At 40.8% G+C, this 10,165-nt stretch overlaps 1 long non-coding RNA gene across 6 annotated transcripts in view; it reads left to right on the top strand.

The window, feature by feature from the left end:
* LOC110400421 overlaps window positions 1-10,165 on the top strand; it is a 75,965-nt gene that overhangs the window by 2,792 nt on the left and 63,008 nt on the right. For 2 of the 6 annotated variants that reach the window (XR_002439820.1, XR_002439818.1), the window contains exons 1-4: window positions 2,932-5,534; window positions 6,780-6,900; window positions 7,601-8,894; window positions 9,485-9,777. This is a non-coding gene — a long non-coding RNA (uncharacterized LOC110400421). Of the gene's footprint in view, window positions 1-2,931; window positions 5,535-6,779; window positions 6,901-7,600; window positions 8,895-9,484; window positions 9,778-10,165 lie in introns of those variants that run through there. The other 4 variants (XR_002439821.1, XR_002439822.1, XR_002439819.1 and 1 more) reach the window with 4 other exon arrangements.

The following is a 10,165-nucleotide window of genomic DNA, read 5'->3' as shown; positions in this document are numbered from 1 at the left end:
CCTCCACACACCTTTCAAACAAAAACTACAGCAAAAGATTGCCATAACACCAATGTCAACGGTTTACGGGCGTTTGGCCTGGTTCTGTGACGAAGGGGACGGGGGACCCACGGGCCCACACCCCAGGAAAAGGGAAAAGGGGAAAAGGGTAAGGAGATGACACTGAGAGCAAAGAACAGCGGCAACAATCTGAGGAGAAACAAACTAATTTACTAAATAAGATATTGGAATGCAAAACAACACACTATAATACAATAGAATTACAATTCAAGCTGATAAATCCAATACAGAGAGAGAGAGAGAGAGAATGTCCCAAAATCAAAGTAGGCCTTACTCTACTACCGACGATAAGACGGCTGGAGAGCGAGGTGCTGCCAAGACGAGAGACGGCGGAAAAGAGGGACGAGGTCTCGTGATCTGCAAGTTTTTATACTGCGAGCTTTTATCTTTTCCCTCCGGCTGGAAAATGGTAACAGAGGAGAAAAGCACTGTGGGGACTGTAGTAGTCCTTCTCTTCTGAGAACCAGGTACATCCACTACTTGATGTTATGATGTGGAATGCCAATAACCGGAAATCACAAAACCATGACAACAAACAAGATTACAGCAATCACAGCAAGATTAGCCCCTCAGTCCCCTACTCATATTGAGTCTTAGCAGGGTGTTTGCCTAGAGAACAAGGTATATTTCCTCTTCCCCATTGTCTTTATGTCAATTTTATCAACAGAATATGTTAATTATCATAAACTGATTATACTTATAGATTATTCAAGTGAAAACTTTAAAAGTGCTTTCAGGATTGAAATAAAACACTTTTTATGTGCTAATGCCATCTATAACTTGTTTGTTCATTACTGTTGACTGACATCTCGGAGGAGCTTAGGTACTTACCCTTTATCTTACTTGCAAGAGAAGTTCCAGCTGAAAAATTCATTAGGCAGAAGTAGAGAACCTCTAAAGTTTAAGAGGAAGGAGATCACCTCCTCTAAGGAAGAGCTTGTTTCTGAAATTGCTGAATTTAACATTTCTGCATCCTCCTAGTAAGCTGAACTTTAGTTTTCCCCAAAACACTGATGTAAAACAAAAACATGATTCTACTATGGGGGCTTAGAATGCATTTCTAGTAAGTGCTATAATCTCATTTTATTTCTCAGTTATCTATGGGATTAAGGACTCTTCTAAGAAACAAACTTTGGATTGTTTTATGACATAAGAATACCAAATTGTATATTTCCTGCTGAATGCTGAAGACTTCTTGCACTCTGACATTTGTTGCTGAAGGAAGGTGTCTTAGTTTCAGATGTGACAGAATTGTTTGGCTTCATAACGCCTAGAACTGTGCTATGTTTTGGTTCTAAGAGGAAAACAATATTGATAACACATTGATGTTTCTAGCTGTTACTGAGCAGTGCTGTATGGAGCTGAGGACCCCTCAGTCTGTCCTACTGACCAGGAGTGAGAAAAGGAGCTGAGAGGCATAGAGTGCCCAAGGAGCTGGGAGGGCATAGAATCAGGAGGACTGACTTAAACTGGCCAAAGTCATGCTCCATACCATATGACATCATGCAGAAGGAGAGTTTTGACAGGGGTAGGAGTTAATCTCTGGCTCTCTCTTCAACTGCTTGGAGACAGGCTGGGCATCAGTTGAGGGATAGTGAGCAATTAATTGCTTGTGTATCACTTGCTATGTACATATATGTGTATGTCATAACTCTTATCCTTTTCCTTTTCTCAATCTTAATAAATAGTTTTATTTTGACCCACAAGTTCTACTTTATTTTTTTTATTCTCTTCCCCATCCCAGTGGGAGGGTGGGAGTAGTGAATGAACTGTGTAGTGCTGGGCTACCTACTGGGTGAAGCCACAACAGATGACTTCTGAAATTCCAACATTTCCAACTGATTGAAGTTGTTCTGTATAACTCTTTTTCATCTTAAATGTGATGTATCGATGTTACTTCATGTCAGATGGGAGACAATGAAAATACTGGGGAGAAAAAAAAGTGGAAAAGGACAGGTACAATACATTAAGGTAAAGTATTGGACCTTATGAGCAGGTACGCCTTGTCTCATTGAAAGTGGGTAATTTTCTCCATATCCAGAGACAACTGTTCAGTAATGCTTTCATGTGCATGGTTAGTCAAGACAGATGTAGGTATTCTTGTCAGCTGTGGTCACTAGCCCTAAAATAGTATTTAAACTTGGATGTTTGCCTCAAAGTAATACTAAAATGGTTACACAGGTTTTGTGTGGAATCCCAAATACTGTTCCTCCCCTCAGTGAGCTTTGAACCTTTGGATGCAGTTGGAAGAGTTAGCTGAATGGTTCTCAGCTGGCAGTAAGTCCTTGTGTCATCTCCAAGTCCAACACTTCCTAGATTCAATTGCTCAAGGGGTAGAAACATAGAAGAAAGCTGACTTGGGTGAATATTTGAGAGTTTGATGGGGATGAATTGCCTTAAAAGCAGCTGGCAATAGAACAATGTACTTTTAATGTTTGAAAAAAGACAATCATTTGTTGCTGTACAAATAAGCTTTTTCCTTGCTTGTAGGCTTGTGAGACCCAGGTTTGTGATTCTGCAGAAAATGACTTGTGAAAGATCATGGGAATCATGTTATTATGTTTAGTGATTTCATTTAAAAACTTGAACTGACCTTTAGAAGCTTTTCTGCTTGATGTTAGCTGGACAGATCTGTGTGTGGATGTGAGCATGGAGGTTTGTATTGATCTTGAAAAGAAAACTGCATTCATACCTACCTGATGAGACAGGCAGCTACTGCACAGGTACCTGGAGGAGGAGTTGATGGAAGCATGAGTACTTGAAATCACTCTCCCTCCCATTTATTTACTTGTGTATGTATATTAGTTACAAGATAACACTGAACTTGGCACAAACCAGATTTAAAAGTAGTTTCATTTACTCTGAGCTGATCAGTGTTTCACTCTGCAGGGAAAAGTGTGTACCACATCTATCCCACAGTACTGATTTTGTTCTGGGCTTCAGCACAGCATTGGAAAGGGAAAAACTGAAAAACAGAAGAGACAGAAGTACCATGAAGAAAGAAGTCCAATCAGGTAACTTCTATCTCCTTCCAGGGTTAACGAGACCTGGGCAGATGCTTCGAATGGACGGAGGAATGCCTCATACCAGGACGGCAAAATGAAACTCCGCTGGCTGAAATGATTAGTGGCACCATGGATGGTTGGTTCTGATTAGCTGCAATTTGCAGATTACTTGCAAGTATTTCATTTCCAGAAGACTGCAAGCTACTGACCATGCGACATTGGAGTCAAAGTCATAGCTGGGGGTGAGAGTGAACTGCTTGTTCCAGAAGCTTCTAACAGAGCTCTTGTTGGTATTGGGCACTTCATGATATGCACTTAATTATACCACAGAAGTGCTATTTTTAAAATGGCATTTTTATTGTGAGAACAGCCTCATTGCTGCCTTCTGCTGCATGGAAAAGTAGTTGCACACTTGCTGTAGTAGTGCGTGGTTCACTGCTGCAAAAATGACCTTTTACATAATGTCATTTGTGGTGTTTGGTGAGTCTGAGACATGACTTATTTCTGTGCATTTTCATAAGGCACAGCAAGTGCAAAAAAAACAAGTTGCTTTGTTTGGGGGGGGGAAAAAACCAACCCCAAATGTTTAACAGCTGTTCAGTTTCACAACCTCTGGCACTTAACCACTGCGTCTTAAAGTATCTCTCAAAATGCTGCTGACTTTTGAAGGCTCTGTTATCACCAGGCTCCATCTGAGCTTAGGCTTTGCTAGGTGGCAAGGACAAGAGGCACGGCTGCTGCATCGCTTCTCAGTACAACTCTTTTGCTGCTCAGTGTTCCTAACAGCTAGATGGTGGTGGCCCTTGTCTATCTGCAGACTTCGAGTGCTGTCACCGGAAGCCTGGCCATGGGCCTACTCGGTGATTGGGAAAGAAACAGGCTCTCGTGGGCTTGTCACTTCTGCAGTCTGAGCTCTCTGTTGTACAGTGGTAAGAGGAATGAAATGACCTGCATTGACTCCCAGCTCCACCGGCAACCTGGTTCTTCCGTGTTGGGAGAAAGTGTTGTGCAGGCACCGCCTGAGTTCTGCAGGAGACTGCTTCACAGAGACACCTCTGTGCTCGCGGGCATTTGGAAAATACACGTAATGCTCTGCTGGCAGGGAAGGATCTCACTGGTCCTGATTTGTTGTCATGAAATGTGAGGCTCAATCAGGTAGTTAAACATAGTGTACTCTTTTCAGGAGTATGAACCAACCGAAACAAACCAACCACTCCTCACAAACAAACAGAAAACCTCAACAGGAACTTCTCAGAAACACTTTGCTGACACATTCCGTCATCTCTCCAGTTAAAGAATTTCTGTCTTTGCTGAATTGTGGTGGGAGGTCGGGGGAAAGTTGAAGATTTCCCCCTACAAAGTGTAAATCCCCTGGAGTGCAGCTTTCCGAGCACCGAGCCCTTTGTAGCTGCTGAGAAGCTAAAAGTCTTGGTTTGCTTTCAGCAGTTCAATGAATAATTCTGAAATAGGGGAAATGATTGCTTGGCAGGCAGGCTGCCTTTCCAACTAGTTTAGCCAGCAGAGGCATATTATCCAAATAATACATTTGAGTAATCTTTGTTTTTTGAAGTTATTTTCAAACTAATTCTGGAGATAAGGCATTGAGCTCAATTCACGTCATCTTTTTAAGCACATGATAAACATGTGGAATGATGATGAAAGAGGAAATTTCTCTTGTGTACAAATAGTGTTGGAAGACAAAGTAGTTCATAAGTCAAGCACTTCAGTGTTGTGGAAGGCACGCATCTACATTTCAGTACGAGGTATATATCCTTCATGCAAGCTGCATTTGCTAAACTTTTGTGATTTACATAAAATGAAGTATTCTGCTTGATTCAAACAAGTTAATAGTGTTTAATTCCCAAATAATCTTGAAATTTCCTGTTTACTTCAAGAAAAAGTTTTGAAAACCTGTGCAAAATGACCTTTCTCATTTCTGTTGCTGTATTGTTACAGCTATTGGGGAAAATATTTTGTTTAGAACTTAATATTCTACTGATAAAGATGGAGATGGGCACTAACTGCTGTGGTTATGCACTCCCTGACTGGCCAACAAGATGGAGTTATGGCAAAAAGATGTCTCTATAATTAGGGAGTTTTTCAAAACTGTATTAAAGCTTAGATGTTGCATCAAATCATACCTACGTGTGACTTTGTGTGCATTTAAGTATTGATGAGTATTGATTTTTACTGTTGCCTCACTGCCTTTCATTATTTTGACTTTTTGTTCTTCCTGTTGTGTATTGTTTTTCTGTCCCATACAACATTGGGGCTTAAAAGATATTTTGAATCATTTAATTTGTTCTTCCTTTCATAGAGATTAGTGCTGCACTGTGTGCTGGTTTCATGCAATTTTACTCTCATTTTCTTTCTCATCATCCTGACATCCGAGCAACATCTATGTGCAACTGAAGGATGTGTCACCTGATTCAGCTCAGATGCTTCAGAAGTAGTTATCAACATAAAAAGGTAAGACAAAATTGCTTGGAATTAGTGGATGGTAGAGAGAGGAGCGGTGTTTGACAGAACTTAGAAACACACATGGTCAATACAATTGTCTTAGCATTGCCAGTATGGGCTTGTTGCTTGGATTAAGAAGAAAGTGAGCTGCAGTGGCACTATTTGCCACACAGAGGGAAAACTGTCCCCTGGCCTTGCAGCCTCCAGGACAGTACTCAGCACTGCGACGTGGTGCCCAGGACACTGCTGTCACCAAGTGTGGGTGGAGGGGAAAGGTGGAGCTCCACAGGTGCTCTGCTGGCCACCTGGCACTTCTCAGCCTTCTTGGGGAACTGCTGTAGTAGTGGGGTCAAGAGGAATCCCTCCATGCACTGATGTACAAATCATGGTTGGCGGGATGTACAGCACTGGTTGGATTGCCCATTAACATTCTGCTGTTTTCTAAAGTACTACAACTTCCAAAAAAAAAAAAAAAAGAGGTAACTGTAGTCCACACTCTTGTCCTCTTGTAGAGATTTATGCTCTTTGTGAGTATTTTGTAGCTCAAAAGCAGGACCTCTTCTGAGTGACCCATTCGCTACAGTGGGAGTGGGCTGATGACCCTTAGTTCCCTTTGTACTCAATGTTAATTCACCTCTTTTCCTCCAGCCCGTATGGAGAATCAAAATATCAATATCAACTTTGATTTTATTTTTAACTTCACTGATAGATCTTATCGCTGGAGAAAAGCGCAGTGGTCCTTTTCACTCTTTGTTAACATACAGGTTTTTTTTTCAGATTTTGTAGACTTAATTAAAAAAATCTAATCGTTTAAACCAAAATCACAGAATCTTATGCAATGAGTCACTAAATAATGTGAGTTTTTTTGTTTGTTTTTAATGTCAGATGATTGAAACTGACTTAACTTATAACCACCTGGAAAAGAGTGAATTAAATTTAAATTATGGGTGGAGAATTTCAAAATTACCTTTTATGTTACTTCCTTTTGACAAGTTTTTCTCTTGTTTACTGTCATTTTTTTTTCCTTCATTAACTCAAAATATGAGTGTAACAGCGGGACTGATTGGTGGTGTTTTGGAACAGTTATCAGAGAAGCAGTGATGGATAGGAAAGGAAAAGCATGTTCAGAACTGTGGCATGGTAGGACATTGTGTACTTGGCTGTTGGATTAGCACAGCAGAGCTGTAGAGCATATTGATATGAGATGTACCGATTTTTAGATTTTAGGTAATGAAATTTTTCCATACTTTACAGCTTTACTTTTCAAGACTGATTCAAAGACATGCATGCTAAGGGCTAAAACAGAAAGTGGAGACTTGTCATTGTTGCAAGCTCACGTACCGTTTTGATAGAGTATCCTACCCTGGCTTGGAAGGTAATCTAATTTGTAAATTGAATTGGAATGAATTGCCTCTGTGATAAATCAAATTTCTGTATTAGCTGCTCTATTGTTCAAGTTGCCCTGACTGACTGTTAACTGGAATGTGCCAAAACCTGTCCTTAAAGGTATTCATATCTGATTGTGTTGGCTTCTATGGAAATTTGCCTGCTAGCAGAACTTAACTGTGTGGCTTCATGAGAGCCTGTATTCTGAAGCAAACATCTCAGAAGATAATGACCTATAAGTTCTGAATGAAAAGTGAGAAATCTGTGGCTTGGAGTCTGCCAAAACAGCAATAAAAAATTGCTGTTTCACAGGCAATGGTCAAACAAAGCACTGAATTAATGGCTGCTGGTATCGGAGATTCATTGACATATGTATGGTGACAATTTCATTTTATTGAGAGGAGGAGGAGCTGGAGAAGCTCTCACTGGCTACTACTAAGAATGTGGCCTCTTAGCAGAAGCATAAGATTGAACCACCTCAGGCGTTTTAGCTACCTTTTCATCAAGGGCTGCTGAGTCTCCGCAGTGCTTCCTTGGGGCACTCCAAACAGCAAAGGGCTTAAAAACAAATGACTAAAACTGCGATGTTTCTAACCTGCTGCCTTTAGAGAACAATGCAACCCTCTTGACAAAAAGTGCCTCTACAAGACTGCCTGCTGGTGTTCACATCAGCCTCCTCTTGTTCGCAGTGACGGCCTCAGCACTTTCCTCATCAGAGAAACCTCTCGGAGTTTCCTTGGTGCCCAGTGAGAGCAATCCAGCCTGGTAGAGTCTGTGCTCATCTTCCCCTCAGCTCTCATCTGCATTCTGTCAAAGCCATTATCTGAAAGCTGTGGGCTTGCCCATGGAACTGAATAAAGGAAACTAGGAGAGGGATGAGCGTGAGGATAAAAATCCCAGGTGGTATTATCTAAATTGCCAATCTGCAAAAATATATTTTTAACATCAGTGTTGCCCAGTATAAGAATAAGCTGCTTTTTCAGGCTGTTCAGGTATGATGTCTGTCAGAGAGGTTACAACGAAAGCACAGAAGAATAACACAGCTCCAGGAAAGATGAAGCTAATTTTTAACTTCAAGCTGCAGTCAACCTTCGCAGCAACTAACCTTCCAAAAATGCCCTGTGTTATCTGCCTCTCTGAAACTTTTTTCTCTCAAACAACACAAACTACAGAAAATATCTAGACGTAGGCAGCACACATCTGTTTGATCTTGCTTACTTCAGATGCCTTTAATGTGTTTCTTGCATTTAGAGTTTCAGCAAATCTAACAAAATGAAACTGAGGAGCAAATGGGGTGGATTATCTCCATAAAAAGTTGAGGAAAAGACTACAGTGCAGAGTCAAAATGGCCTGAAATACAGCAGCATGCTGTAGAACTAGAAACAAGAGGAAAGAAAACTATCAGAATAAACTACTGGAAGGAGGGTTATGTGGGACTAAGTGTTTTTTCCAACAATCAGCGCTGTGCATCTGTAGCAGATGGTAATCCAGTCCAGTATCAGAGTCACCTAGAGCCAGGAGTCCAGACCTTTCTGGACATCTAGAGCTCCTCCTCTTTACCCTTAGGTTTCCCTGTTTTCTACATCTCCTTGCTGCAAGTTCCTTATTCCTTGTTTTGTCCTCATGGGATACAACATCTTTGTAACTACTTTTGCATATTTGAAGATAGCCTTTTACGTCCTCTGATTTTCAGCCTTTCTTGTTGTGTTTTCCCTGTGCTCTCACTTGGTGATTGCTGTTTGGGAAAAGGGGCCTTTCTCTCTCCCAGTCACCACCTTGCCCCAGCCCAGCTGCTTTGGGTTTTCACGGAATTTTATGTTCCTGAGTATCTACAGCTTGTGCTAAAACTTGGGTGATACGCTGATGGACCAAAGACACTGCAACATCTGTGTATGCAGATAGCGCCTTTGCGATGTTATAGGCTGATGAATATTTGTGAAAACTTTGGATGAGTTTGTGCCCACGTAGACTCTTCAGGATCAGGTATTGCTTCCTACAGCAAAATTTGTTATCTCCTGTGCTCTGGTGGGTTTGCCGTGGTGGTCTACTGTTGTGATTGTGCTTATGAGACTAAGGAAGGATTGTGTTTAAAGTCTTGTCTACTACTTCTCTCTATTACTTAGTCTAATAAATGACATAATAAGTGAGATTTATGATCTTGTAAAGAAAAACCTGGGAAATTAGTTTTCATTTGTTTTTAACTTAGAGATTCCAACCTCTCCAGGAATCCATAGGAGTAAATACATCCATAAATGAGCATAAGAATTCTCTTGACCAAGAAGTGTAAACCTGAGCATGATTTTAGTCTGTGCAGAGACTAAAATAAAGAATTGTTGCGAGCTACACATTTTTTTTTTTCATTAGAAAGGAAGATCAGTTCTTGGTAAATACTGATGGTACTCTTCAGTGTCACCAGCTTTTTCTTAGCAGGCACCAGGCATAGTGAAAGATGGTGGAAAGAACACTGCCATTGATAACTGTTGTATAATCTGCCTAGTGACTTGCCCCTTTTTACCAGGCAAGATTTAATTTACGTCTTGTGATTTTTTTTTTTTTTGTTTGTCTCCATCTAGAAATCTGAACTGACTCACACTGGAATTTCAGTAGCGGTTTTGTGAAAAAAGGCAGTAAAAATGTTCCTCTTTATTTCTTGGTGGTCAACAGACAGTTGTGCCTTTAATGTTCCAGGAGTTTTGGGGTGAGGTCTGGAATCATGGATGGGAATTCTAACTACCTGCTCCGTCTCCCTGGATTACTAAACTTGTTACTTGCCTCAGAGTTTATGTGGGTTGAACTTGTGTCCCCCTCAGATGCCCTATTGAGTCAATCTGCACATTTTGGTGGAAATACAACAAGCAGTCAACAGGTGAGCCTTGGAATATTCATGAAAGCCTAAAGCATATTCTTCCCAACTGCTATCTTCAGCATTTGGCAAAGAATTTTTGGGATCCTAGACAAATTAGATTGTGTGCAGTCCATCAGAGCCCCCTTATTTGATTTATACTGACCATAAATCAAGAGCTGTCTGCTGAGCTGCCTTCTAACAAGCATGTGGAATGAGGGAGAAATTGTATTCAACTCTGAAAAGAAATAGTATTCTATCAAATGCAGTCTTTGCTTTAGCTGTAGTACACTTAGGAAAACCAAAGCAATGCTTGCTCACACTTGGCTGAGTGATCGCTCTGTTATGGTGTTTGGGGATGAAATAGATACATGCCTTGTACTTGGTTGCAGACTTTGTTTCTCTTTGGCTG

The sequence above is a fragment of the Numida meleagris genome, chromosome 5, assembly GCF_002078875.1.
Source record: "Numida meleagris isolate 19003 breed g44 Domestic line chromosome 5, NumMel1.0, whole genome shotgun sequence".
Classification (NCBI taxonomy): domain Eukaryota; kingdom Metazoa; phylum Chordata; class Aves; order Galliformes; family Numididae; genus Numida; species Numida meleagris.
This window is presented reverse-complemented; position numbering and strand designations above follow the sequence as displayed.